We start from the raw sequence: 14,338 nt of genomic DNA, 5'->3' as shown, positions 1-14,338 counted from the left end.
TGCAGTTGTCTACCATGGGGAACCTTATCAAACGCCTTACTAAAATCCATATACACCACATCTACTGCTTTCCCCACATCCACCTCCTTAGTCACCTTCTCAAAGAATTCAATAAGGTTTGTGAGGCACGACCTGCCCTTCACAAAACCATGCTGACTATCCTTGATCACATTATTCCTATCCAGATGTTCATAAATCCTATCCCTTACAATTCTCTCTAAGATTTTGCCCACAACAGAAGTGAGACTCACCGGCCTATAATTACAAGACCTCCTTCATCACCTCAATGTGCACTAGAAATTCATTTAATGTATTATATGGCGACGATCAATCTTTCAATCCTGCAGGGATCTTTAACAAATTCATTAACCTTCATGGGCTTAAATGGTTTTTAAAAAGGGATCAAAACATTAAGCTGTAATGGTCACAGATCACCTGACTGACAGACCTCTGTGCTTGTATGAGGGCTCAGCTAACCCACGTCAATTTCATAGCTCAAACAACCAGCTGACCAACTGTGGTCTCAGGTTAAACCTTTACATGACAAGGACACTCAAAGCGTTCTCAACCGTATAGACTTCAAACTTCCTTTGTTCTGGACACTACCCCGTTTTATCTCTGTGTCTGTGTGAGGGCTCAAGTGACTGCATGAAGGCCATATGTTTGACATCACCTCTTATTTTTCTCAAACTTAGCTCTTCCCCTCAAAATCTTGTAATCATTTCTACTTATGGTCACAGTTAACGACATTTTAACTGCAGAGAAAAGGCATGTCCTTGTGCAAAAAAACACAAACTTTAATTGCAACCACCTGAGAATGTTCAAAAGAAGACGAGCAGTTTATCCCTTCTCACCTGGTCATAACATCCTGCAGTGGTAAACAAAATTCTCAATCAAATTAATTCTCGAAAATTTGTCTTTTTCCTAGCACGATAAGTAACCATTGATTATCATTGGAACAGCTGCTGAAACTTGTTTGAATATTGCTTGTGATCTGTTCTTGTAGCCACCAGATTTAGATGGCTAGTCCAACTCAATTTCTGATCAATGGCAAACCCCGCTATTCATATCCTGGGGATATTGCACTAGCAAGGTATTTGGGAAATAATAAAAGTCATAATATTCTAGATATTGGAAATCTGAAACAAACAGCTGAAAATACTCAGCAACTGGTCAGCATTTGTGGACAGAAAAATGGTTATCTTTTCATGGCTGTAACCTATTGTCAGAATTAGAAAACTTTCAAGCAAGAGCCTGGATATTGGTGAGCAAATTCAGGGTCCAAGAGAGCTGAATATATATTGTGTCGTACTGGGACGCACATGTTCAGGCAGACTGGACTTGATAGCACCGTACCCACCGTACCAAAACAGAGTTATCAATGTACTTGAGGCACACTGAATCTGCAACCTGCTGCTCCAGTCACAATTAGAATTGACGGTCACATTAGAACAGGACCTATTATTTGGAGAGAAATATGATAGGTACGATTATAAATCAACATTTCCAATTGGGATATTAAAATCTACAATCACGATCGAAGGCATCGTAAATAGGGCAATGATTGCCTCGATAAAATGTTCCAGTTTTGTGTACACGTGATGGAAATGTATTAGCTATGACCTGACTTGCCTGCTGGACAATTTTAGAGTGATCGTTTCAAGTGCTTATCGGTTATTTTGAATAAAAACTGTTATTTCCAAATGATGCCTGTTTTCTTATGCCAAAGAATGTTGTGGTTTTAAGTTTAATGGAAAGTTAATAACTTAGCATTTATTACTCAATTCTTCTTCTGTACCAGTCCAAGAACCCCAGACATCAATTCAAATACAGGTAGCATTTTTACCACATCACTCCGTCACCTAATAAGTGGTGAATGTGAAAAAAAAGAGCCCCTGACAATAAAGTACTGGTCTCCAAAAAAAAAGTAGCCCTTAAGATCAAGAGCAGCTCTCCAAACAAAATTTTAACAGATACAAAGCAGCAGCCTTTGTTGTATAATATGGACAACCAAGATGCATGCAATTGTCTGGCAAAACGAAGTTGTAAAGTACATCATACTGAAAACTAAACTTTTGATGGGTTTTATAAATAGAAGCATAGAGTTCAAAAACATAGTTTTGCTGAATCTATATAAAACCATCAAATGTTACTGTGACTATGCTTTCTAATTTTAGACATCAGAAGGATGCTAAGACTTTGCAGAGATTGATTTCTGAACCCTCAACTCTAGCATGTGGGAATTTGATGGCAATGAATGAAATCATGAAGCATTTAGATAGAATAAATAAAAACTGCCCCAAATTGCTAAAAGATTGACAATTAGATGACTTCCCATTTAACTTCTTATACTAGTCAATTTAAACGAACCAGAGGCAAGAAAAGGAAAGACACCTAATAAAAAATTGTTCAGAACTGAAATTCACTTTCTCCCGGAAAGAGGTGGATGCAAAGTCAAGTTAGTGTTTTAAAAGGAAATTGGTTGGACACTTGGAGCAAAAACAAGGAACAGGTAAAGAATGGGTTAGGTAGGCGGAGGGGTGGTCACTGCAAGCAGTGACCGGATATCTCTTTGAAAGGACTGACACAAGCTTGATTCGCTGATTGGCCTCCTCCTGTGCTGCACTATTCTTTGGACCAAAGATGCATCATTTGACAGAAGCTATAGGGGTGGAGGAGATGGGATGAGAGGAATGGAGACAGGAGAAGCCACAGGGTCAGCGATTCCACTCTGTGCCCTGAGAGTGCCTTGGTGGGCAGCAGATAAAAGGGGTGAAAAAAGACAAAATGAAAATTTTGATGTACTGTGGAAGGCAAGAATGTCAAAACTGATATAATGCAAGCCTAAAGAGTGTGGTTATAAAACAAATAGATAAATAAAAGACGGATCAAGACAAGTTTTAAAGGCATCTACTGTCCAAAACAAAGAAAAATGGGGAAAATTGACGTAGTACAATTGACACAAAAACAAAGCTTTTCCAGTAGTGGGGGAGTCCAATTTAAAGGAATATAAATGGACCAGGTTAAGGCACATATGAGCCATAAACTCATTGAATGCTTGCTGGGCTGACTGAGTGACGTCTGTTCTTATGTTCAAAATGTGACAATTTCACAATACAAAGTACATTTTTAATATATTTCAACTGCAACATTAATACTCTTGCTTAGAAATAGCAATAATTTCTATTTCACTGAAAAAGAAAGGGCAAAGTTTTCTGGAACAGATACGCTTTTGATACTTCTCAGCTTCTCATTCACATAAATCTAACATTATACCTATACCAAATAGGTAGTATTCCCTGAACTATAAATAGTGACATAAAAAGGAAGAAGTTATTTTAGTCACAATAAAATTGACATAACAATTTTAACAGTGCTGCATAGCAGCTTATAGTTTAAAACAAACTGGTACATGTACATTGCAATTCTGGGTCTCTAAATGAAGGGTTTGAAGGCTATGCAAACATCAGTCTGCAAAGCTTTGTGAACCTGGTCACCTATCACCCAGCAACTCATTTTATATGCAGTTCTCACCAACTTCACTAATCAACTTGCTTCTGGGCAAAATACTTTGCTGAACCAAAAGGTTAATGACTTTGGGCTACAGAGTCTTAACATGGCATTAGAGGTACCAAAAATGAGGTCAGAAACAAATGCAAATTCAAATGAATTGCGAATATTAATACAAGCTACTCAAAATACCACAATCTAATATCAGAAGAAAACAAACACAGGAAACCATGTTTCATGCAGATGTTTTAGGCCTTTTTGATGACTCCTAAGATTGATACAAATCTGCTGACTCCTCAGCTATCAAAAATCAAATTACATTTTTCACCTGAAGATCAGATAGATATTTGACAATTATATTTTTGTAAAGGTTAACAAATGTTAATTACGTTGCAAGCTGTTCGCGATAAAATTAAGTACCCTCTTGCATGCTCATATCTGAGCTTTTCAGCTTCCTGTTCACATCAATCGAATTCTGCACTGTAATTTGGTGAAACATAGATACATTGAATGTGGCTAGATCAATTATGAATTGGCAACTTTGTGAAAGGCACAGTCAATGCATTGCAAGTCATTGAGTTACGGAATCACACATTGCAGAAACAGACCCTTTGGTCCAAATCATCAGTGCCGACCAGACATCCCAATCTGACTTTGTCTTTTCGGCCAGCATTTGGTTGGTATCCCTCTAAACCTTTCCTATTCATATACTTATCCAGATACAACTACAACTTTTAAATGTTGTAGTTGTACCAGCCTCCACCACTTCCTCTGGCAGCTCATTCCATACATGCACCACACTCTGCGTGGGGAAGTTACCCCTCAGGTTCTTTTTAAATCTTTTCTCTCTCATCTTAAACCTATGAGCTCTAGTTTTGGACTTGCCTACCCTTGGAAAAGCACCTTGGCTATTTACCCTATCCAAGCCCCTCATCATTTTATAAACCTCTATAAGGTCACCCCTCAGCCTTCAACACTTCAGGAAAAAAAGCCCCAGCCTATTCAGCCTCTCCCTATAGCTCAAAACCTCCAACCCTGGCAACATCCTTGTAAATATTTCAAGCAGCCACTCAAGTTTAACAACATCCTTCCGATAGGAGGGCAACAAGAATTATATGCAGAATTCCAAAAGTAGCCTCACCGATGTCCTGTACAGCCCAACTCCTATATTCAATGTTCTGACCAATAAAGGAAAGTGTACTATGCTTTCTTCTACCTGCAACTCTACTTTCAAGGAACTATGCAGCTGCACCCCTAGGTCTCTTTGCTTGGCAATACTCCCTTGGGCTCTACCATTAAGTGTGGAAGTACTAGTTTGCCTTACCAAAATGCAACACCTCACACTTATCTAAATTTGAGTCCCTCTGTCACTCCTCAGCCTACTGGCCCATCTGACCAAGATTCTCTGAGATAACCTTCTTCACTGTCCACAATACCACTTACCAACCATATCTCCTATTGTCTCCTTTATGTAAATGAAGGACAGCAGTGGAATCAGCACTGAACCTTGTGGCACACCACTGGTTGCAGGCCTCCAGTCTGAAAAACAACCCTCCACCACCACCCTCTGTCTCCTACCTTCAAGCCAATTTTGAACCCAATTGGCTAGCTCCCCCTGGATCTCATGTGATCCAACTTTACTAACCAGCCTACCATCCAGAACCTTGAGATGAGGAGAAATTACTTCACCCAGATTATGGTGAGTTTGTGGAATTCACAAGCAAAAAGTATTTGAGGTCAAAACATTGTGTTTTCAACAAGGAAGTAGGTACAGCTCTTGTGGCTAAAGGGAGTGAGTACACTTCAAAAGTACTAAATTGGCAACAAAGCATGCTGACACTTGGTGGTGAGAAGTGCTAAAATAAATGTAAGCCTTTCCTTATTTAGCCCCAGAACATCCATACGACATTATAAATAACTGATTAACTCCTACAAGTCAAATTGAGCAATGACACCAGGAAGCAAGTGAACTGCAACTTCTAAAATCAACTTCAAAAAGTCAACTACAGTTTTGAAAGATCTAGAAAGTGAAAAGAAAAATGTAACCTCTGGTGTTTATATAACCCAAGCGTAAGCATTATCCTGATGTTCTAAATTTAGATGCAGGATCCTCAGTTGGGGTATTGCAGAAAATGAACAAATTTAATCTTGCACAATGATGAGAGTCACAGGCTGTTTAAATGAAATTTTCAGCAGCACATGGTTCCTGCCAAAGGCCGTTGTTTCTGGATTGCCAGAGTGCATCAGCAAGATGATGGATCCTACATTTTGCTGTCGGGGACATGTCTCATTTATTGGACAAATGTCCTGTAAAAGAGAACATCTGTTGGATGTTAACTGCAGGACCTCACAACTCCTTAGCCGAGGCCAGAGTTCTCCAGAGCCCAACTGAAAAGAAACAGATCCACAGAAATTGGAAACCATCATCACAGTCATAGTCAGTGATGAGACCCAACAAAAAAAATGAACTGTTTCATGGAGCATATCTGTAGCAACTAATTGATTCCTTGCTGAAGCACAAATCTATTCCATAGATACTGCTTCAGAATACATTTGCTGCCTGTACATTGCATTGGCAGCAGTATAGAGATCGGTTCAGTCTCTGGCCATCTTGCCTCAAGTGATGTGCTTGCACCTTTTGCTCCTCCTCCACGTTATTCATAATCAGGGACAGGATAATTCCCAGTTTTTTTTTGGGGGGGGGGGGCGTTGTTGGGGACAGGCGCTGATGCCATTAGGTGCTAACAGATGCTGGACGGCAAAACTGTCAAGAAAGAACAGTCAAAAGTGGGTGTTTGAGTCAATTATTCTTAGAATAATAAAGACTGCTGGGCTGAGGCTCCAGAAAATTAACGGGCCCTCTGCTTCCCTGTTTTGGCCAGAAAAAACAATTCCAAAATCATGAAGTCAGCAAGGCCACTGTTTTTCAATGTGCATGACATAAGTAAATGTGCACAATTAGCAATCACCATTGAATGTAATGGGAGGCTGAGCAGAGAACAGATTTATTTTTAAGTCAAATTTGATACAGTTAACAGTGAAATGATGAAACTGTGTTAAATTCCAAAATTATTTTTTTTGATAATTTAGAATGTATTTGCAATATTCAAAAAAAGATTATTCATGAAATTTATGTTTGTATTTATTTGTGAAATCACAACATAAACAAAGTCTGAAGAATTTAAAGGATTAAGAGCATAACCTCAAAATTCACGGCAATTCTTTCAAATTCAGCACTAATATTGAATGACAATTATATACACCATTGGTTCCCACTCTTTTCCATAGCAAGGCACCCTTCAATGAGACAAAAAAATTTCATGGTGAAACAACTCCACAGAGGCCAGTATCCCATCACCAAGTTACCCTTTATTTACATGTGGAGAGTGCTCGACACCACTCCATACATCAGGAGCATTTCAGAACTGACAGCCAGACTACTGCGACCACTAGGACTTATAACAGCACACAAACCAACAGCCAACCTCAGACAACAACTCACCAGAACGAAGGACCCGATACCCAGCATGAGCAAAACTAATGTAGTGTACAAAATCCCATGCAAGGACTGCACAAAACACTATATAGGACAAACAGGAAGACAGCTAACGATCCGCATCCACAAACATCAACTAGCCACGAAACGACACGACCAGCTATCCCTAGTAGCCACACACGCAGACAACAAGCAACATGAATTCGACTGGGACAACACTACCATTATAGGGCAAGCCAAACAAAAAACAGCCAGGGAATTCCTAGAAGCATGGCACCCATCCAGCTCGGCGAACAGAACCACAACAACGAGCACCCGAGCTACAAATCTTCACCCAAACTTTGAAGAACAGGATGCTTTTTTTTAATTTTTGTTTTTTGAAGGCCAGTATCTAATCATCAAGTTATCCTTTATTTACATATACTCTTAGAGTGAGCAGAATCCCGGACACTCCTGTTTATTTTTTTTTCCTTTTATTTGTTTTTTTTAAACCCCCACACTACCGCCTAAACAGGATGCTCTTATCTATTAGCCAGGGCTCCCTGATTGGACCAGATTAACAGCCCTAATCAGGAAACTCGTATTCCCCGACTGACCATGTTATAATCACTACACACAGTACACCCATTTTAAGCTGAATTGACTGCTCACAAATATCACATTTACTTGCATTTACTCCAATAACAACCTTACTAGACAACTTTTCAATATATTGCACAGAAGCTAAAGAATAATCTAAAGCATTAATATTTCAAAACACACTGTCTTTGACTATGAGCACACACATCTTTCAAAATCTATTTAATTAACTCTTCCAACTATTCATGAATGATGGATCACAGCAAAATGTAACGTAAAGTAAACTGCACCTTCCTGGTGTAATCAGAAACCTTGGCCTGTTGATATGCGTAGACCTTTTGATTTAGGGAGAAGTTGGTGAAAGGGCTGCCCCTCAAATCTTGTTCTCTCAACAAGTGCTCCCTCCTGTTGCTTTTCATGTACTCCAGTGTTAAAAATACTAGCTCATAGGAGCCAATGTCACAAACACAAACATTCGTTAAGAGTATGGTCCAGTATCATTGAATATTCACGTACCACATCAGCCAAAACATACATAAAGACACCTCCCCAAACAGCAACAGAAATTGCTGGCAAAACTCAGCAGGTCTGGCAGCATCTGTGGGGAGAAAGCACAGTTAACATTGCTAGTCTAGTGGCTCTTCAAATGTGGAATTCCCTCCCCAGTGAAGCAGTTAAGGCTCTACCTTTGTCTTAAAAACACTCAATGAGGAATAGATTTTTGAACAGTAAAAGAATTAAGGGTTATGGTGAACGGGTGGGTAAATAGAGCTAAGTCCACAAAAAGATCAGCCATGATCTTACTGAATGGCGGAGCAGGCTTAATGGGTCAGATGGCCTACTCATGCTCCACCTTCCTATGTTACAGTCAGCATTTACAATTCTTTGCTTTATATTACCTCTGCAAACTTCAGTTTCACCGTGCGATTCAACTATGGCTCTGCAGATTCCTCTCCTCCTTTTAATGTCAGCTTTTGTACAGACTCAGAAGACAGTGGACTAAAAAGGTCACACATCCAGCCAGTTTTCTACACTTGTTGATGGGGAAGTAGAAATTCAACCTTCCCTTACAGTGTTTGAGTATCAGACTATGCATCTTGACAGCTGTATGTGCTGCTGACATTGCTAGTGGAAGTAGCTCAAGTGAATCCCTTGCCACTGTCTCTTGCTAAAAGACCAGCTTTGACCTGAAACCTTGAAGTTTATCTGTGGCGAAGATCATCTCGTTCTTCCTCTGCGTTTTAGTATTCAGTTCATTTAGATGACTGAAAATATCTGCGAGATATTCCAGCTGAGCCCATTAGTAATCATCAGATAGTAGCTCTTTGTAAGGCTTTTCATGCATTGTTGAATACTGTGTTTTCTCTGGAGCTCATGAATGCAGGAAATAACTTTCCCCTGTGCAGCTGGGTGCATAACAATCAGGGTGCTCGGCCTCCATTTCTGCTCACAAAATAGTGAACAAACGTGATTTCAATGGCTATAATTTTATATAATTTACAATTTTCACAGCTTGCTCTAATATTGGTAGCTAACTCTCAATACATCATTTTGGCGATAACAGCTTTACGGTCAAGGATGCAATGGGTGACTTAAATGCTAGGATTTTGTTCTTTCACTTTACGGACAAATTCAGACTTTCCCCATCACAGTGACAGGGGAAAGCTTCATTGCAAATGCTCTCACAAGGCCCAGCTAAACTTCTTTTCCCTCAAGTAGGTATCCGTGACTCGAAATATTTCTTGTCCAATTACATGACTTGGTAACTCCTGACAAATAAAATTCTCCTGAATGGCATTCTCATCGACAGTGAAAGTTTCAGTACCTGGCAGAGTTTGCTTAGATCAGTGGACTTGTCAATCTGCAAATCTGGTTAACCTCTTGCAGCACCTCAATATTAGCTGATATGTCGTCAATTTGCCATTTAACTATATTATCAGAGAGTGGAACTTTGTTGATCTCTTTTGCAGCATCAACTCCTACCATCACACCTAGAATTTGTTTTTAAAAAACAGGCATGATTGCAGTTTTTGCAATCATACGGGGCTTGATTTTGCTACAACCTCAGCCATCAGGTAATCGATCTCTTGAGCTCTATCCAATACCTGCACACACTTTCAGATGCTGGGTCTGCTTGATGTTTTGTTTCCTCATGTTCTTGATGTTTTGAATGCGTTTGTTCACAAGAGATGGATACTTCATCTATTAATGGCATCTTAACTTATTGCTTTCTCTCCACAGACGCTGCCAGACTTGCTGAGTTTCTCCAGCAATTGTTTTCGGTTCTTGCTTTTTCAGATATTTTAGAATTAGTAGAGGAATCACCTCTAATGACAAGAAACTTATCACATTCTTCTCAAAATTTAAGACTTAGATATGTGGTTTAAGGAAAAATATTCACTTTAAAATTTGTGCAAATGTGTAACTAATGTAAGTAGCAATTATACGTGGGATATCATTTAGAGCATGAGAAAAGTCATCTAAAGGAATGATATAATATGCTCTTGTAAGAATTAAACTTCCTGGAAAAATGCCCCCAAGCGGATTATTACCCATGACATCTGAAGTTAAACAAATCTACAAATGTCGATATGTTATGAAACATGCTGTTTTCTCAAATAATATAACCCTTTGCATCATCAGCTACTCTCATTATTTGTGCAATATTTCACTTACCTAACTGGACTGTCATTGCATTGTCCATCTTTAGATTAATCCCCAACTGCTTAACTACCTACAAAAATACCAACACGTTACAAGTGGTTCAGTTTAAATTTACAAAATACAGCCACAAAATAATTTCTCAGCTTACAGGCAGAACTCTCAAGGGGAAAGGGAATTGCAGTAAAGAGAATCAAGATAGATAAATAGAAGCCAATGGAAAGGTAACTTCAGTGATTTTGTTTCCATTTCATGTCATCAAAAGTTTTAACAAGTCATACTATAACTATGGAAGTCTCATACCAAGGTATTTCAGGAAATCTGAAATGGTCAAGTAAACTTTGCATCCTGAGTATTGCACGCGATTTTCTAAATATACATGTGTATTGAGATGCAAAGTCCCGAAAATAACTTTGTTTATGAGAAATTGCAGCCAGTAAAAGTTGCTTGATGAGGGAAGGGCTGGAGATGTCATATACATGGACTTCAGTAAAGCATTTGATAAGATTCCCCATGATAGGCTGATGGAGAAAGTGAAGTCACATGGGGTTCAGGGTGTACTAGCTAGGTGGGTAAAGAACTAGCTGGACAACCAGAGAGCGAGAGTAGTAGTAGAAGGAAGTTTCTTAAAATGGAGAAGTGTGACCACTGGTGTTCCACAGGGACCTGTGCTGAGACCACTGTTGTTTGTAATACACATAAATGATCTGGAGGAAGGTACAGGTGGTCTGATTAGCAAGTTTGCAGATTGGTGGAGCAGCAGATAGTGATGGGACTGTCAGAGAATGCAGCAGAATATAGATAGATTGGAGAGCTGGGTGGAGAAATGATAGATGGAGTTCAATCCCAGCAAATGCAAGGTGATACACTTTAGAAGACCCAATTCTAAAGTGAATTATACGGTAAATGGAAAAGTCCTGGGAAAAACTAATGTGCAGAGAGATCTGGGTGTTCAGGTCCATTGTACCCTGAAGGTGGCAACACGGTCAATAGAGTGGTCAAGGAGGCATACGGCATGTTTTACTTCATTGGACAGGGTATTGAGTACAAGAGTTGGAAGGTCATATTACAGTTGTATAGGAGTTTTGGTTCAACCACATTTGGAATACTGCACACAGTTCTGGTTGTCACATTACCAAAAGGATATGGATGCTTTGGAAAGGGTGCAGAGGAGGTTCACCAGGATGATGCTTGGTATGGAGGATGCTAACTGTACAGAGAGGTTGAGTAGATTAGGATTATTTTCATTAGAAAGATGGAGGTTGGGGGGGGAGGGGGGGGACCTGATTGAGGTCTACAAAATCATGAGAAGTATAGACAGGATGGAGAGCAAGAAGCTTTTTCCCCAGAGTGGGGGACTCAATTGCTAGAAGTCACAAGTTCAGGGTGAGAGGGAAAACGTTAAGGGAAATATGCATGTTAAGTTCTTTATGCAGAGGGTGGTGGGTGCCTGGAACGCGTTGCCTGCGGAGGTGGTAGAGGCGGGCACGATAGCATCATTTAAGATGTATCTAGACAGATACATGAATGGGCAGGATGCAGAAGGATACAGATCCTTGGAAAAATAGGCAACAGGTTTAGATAGAGGATTTGGATTGGCACAGGTTTGGAGAGCTGAAGGGCCTGTTGCTGTGCTGTAACTTTTTGTTCTTAAAGCAAATGGAACTAAAAATATTTTTACTGTGGGTATAGATTATTTGAATATGCACAAATACCATCACCCTCATGATTTTTTTGTTCCACTGCAAGCACTGGAATGTTGATGGACTTCACAAGGGTTAATTATAACTTTTCCAGGATACCACACTTCTGAGACAAAGGAAACTGTGTCTACTTAGTCAGATAGCTACAGTAGGAAATTCACAATAACAGTCAACAGAATATCAACACGTGTAAAACGTAGCTCAAACACTGCCAACTAAAACTTGACCATCTAGTTTTTTAAACCAGGAAAGAAAAGATGATCATACAGGAAAGTAATGTTACTTCAGTGTCATTGCTGGATCTGAAAACCACTACGTCTTCTGACCTTAAAATTAAGCTGCCCAAGGTAAAACCTTTGTAGTGTGCTGCAAAAGCTTTAATCATCATCCTTTCCAACCATATAATTGCAACACACAGGACACTTGTCACAACCTACATTTCACAGGACTTGAATCCAAACTGCACAATGACAGTGGCAAAAGATCTAACATAACAGTGACAGAGAAAGAAAACTAAGAGAGACAATCGTAGGAGATAGCTGCAATTTAAAAAAAAACACCTCTTTCCAACTACCATTTACAAAACAACATATCTTACAACGTTTTTTTAACGGTGTCAATTTCCTTCAGATTTTGGCATGAGAAATCCTTCACATTGAGGTTGCTCGTCTTGCATATTGTTTCAAACAATAGTCATGATTCACAACCAAGTCATTAATTAAAAACGAATAGAGACATTATCAAAAAATAACAGTTAAAGAGTGATTGCCTGGTCCAAAAAGGTATATTTCTTCCTGTTTCCAAGTTAAATAAATATTAATTGTACTCAGCAATTTTAAATTTCAGACAATTCGGTGGCACAGCTAAGGACACACGAGAAAAAATACCTATTGTTCAATTGCTAAAAAACAAATCACAGCAACTTATACATTGTATCAAAGATTATTACCCTGATCTCACTTCTATTTATTCTCATGTCATTCCAGTATAGATTTACAGCACAAAATATTTTTAAAGCTGTGTAGTCTTTGTATGTGTAGGGAAACTTAAACGAACTTAAGATTCTTCCTAATGGTATTTTTGTGAAAAGACCACCAAGAATAATGAAGGTTAGGAGGAACATTGTTTAAGATTATTAAATTGTACAGAATGTCTATGTAGGAGTACATAGAACAAGCAAAATGGATCTACATTTACTTTTCCTTTAAAGCAAATTAAATGACTTCAAGAGAATCTGGCATAACATTAAGATTGCATAATATTTTGTATTAATTAATTTATAAATCCCACAAAGATTACAAATTACAGGAATGATTTTACTGTCGTGACAATGAATAAAAACTGTTGGGCACGTGTTTCTATTCCAAATAAAATGCAGTGAAATTTCCAAGTTCAGTTGTGCCAGCGGAGCTATGTCCCATAGAATTACAGAATTACTACAGTGTGCAGCTCCATGAATGAGAAATTCATAGAGTCATAGAGATGTACAACATGGAAACAGACCCTGGGTCCAACCACTTCATTCCGTTCTCCTACTTTCTCCTGGTAACTCTGCACTGTTCCTTTTCAAGTAACACTTCAACTCACTTTTGAAGCATCAAATGAACCTGCCTCTATCAAAAGTTTAGAATGCATTCCAGACCTATCTATACACTGTGAGAAAGCTCTTTCCCCCTAAACATCATTTTTGTTTTGTAAAACAATTACTTTAAATCTGTGCCCTCTTGTTCACAACCCTTCCACGAGTGGCAAAAATGTTTCTCCCAATGTACTCTGACCAACACCCCACATGATTTTCAGTACTTCTCAGCCTTCTCTTCTCCAAGCAAAACAGTCCTAACTTTTCCAATAAATCTGCATAACTAAAGTTTTGCATCCCTGGAAACATTCTCACAAATCTCTTCTGCACTCTCTCAAAAACCTTTATATCCTATCTAAAGTATGCCACCATACCTGAATACAATAGCTGCAACCAATCCAGTATCTTAAACAAGTCACTAGCATAGCAGCCTCCCAGTATGGTGCAGCTGACTCTCAGTGGCACAGCGAAGCAGTCTCTTGGCAGTATGTATCTCTCTCCGCAGCATGGTGTTCCGGTCTTGAGGTGATTTCTTGAAGTGTGCTCCCACTGTGGCTAAGCACTTAAGACTGCAATGCTTGAACTTTCAGCTTTATTTCTTTATTTTCTACTTAAAACTAAGAAAGTCTGCAACGTGCAACTTTTAACCTGATTTCATAAGTTTCGCACAATCTATTAACATTGCAATGTTAACTTTTAACTGTTTTTCCTTTCTACCTTGTTCTCAAGATTCTGTACCTAGGTACGTACCCAAGGCGGCATCTTGTGTGGTGACATTATGTACTTTTGCACGTGACAATAAAATCAAAT

General features: G+C 39.0%; 1 protein-coding gene across 8 annotated transcripts in view; it reads right to left on the bottom strand.

The window, feature by feature from the left end:
- LOC122549819 (cytoplasmic dynein 1 intermediate chain 1) overlaps window positions 1-14,338 on the bottom strand; it is a 271,821-nt gene that overhangs the window by 124,015 nt on the left and 133,468 nt on the right. The gene's annotated exons all lie outside the window — the stretch shown is intronic.

Source organism: Chiloscyllium plagiosum, chromosome 5 (assembly GCF_004010195.1).
Source record: "Chiloscyllium plagiosum isolate BGI_BamShark_2017 chromosome 5, ASM401019v2, whole genome shotgun sequence".
NCBI lineage: Eukaryota > Metazoa > Chordata > Chondrichthyes > Orectolobiformes > Hemiscylliidae > Chiloscyllium > Chiloscyllium plagiosum.
The sequence above is the reverse complement of the archived record's forward strand: the minus strand, read 5'-3'. Positions and strand labels throughout refer to the sequence as shown.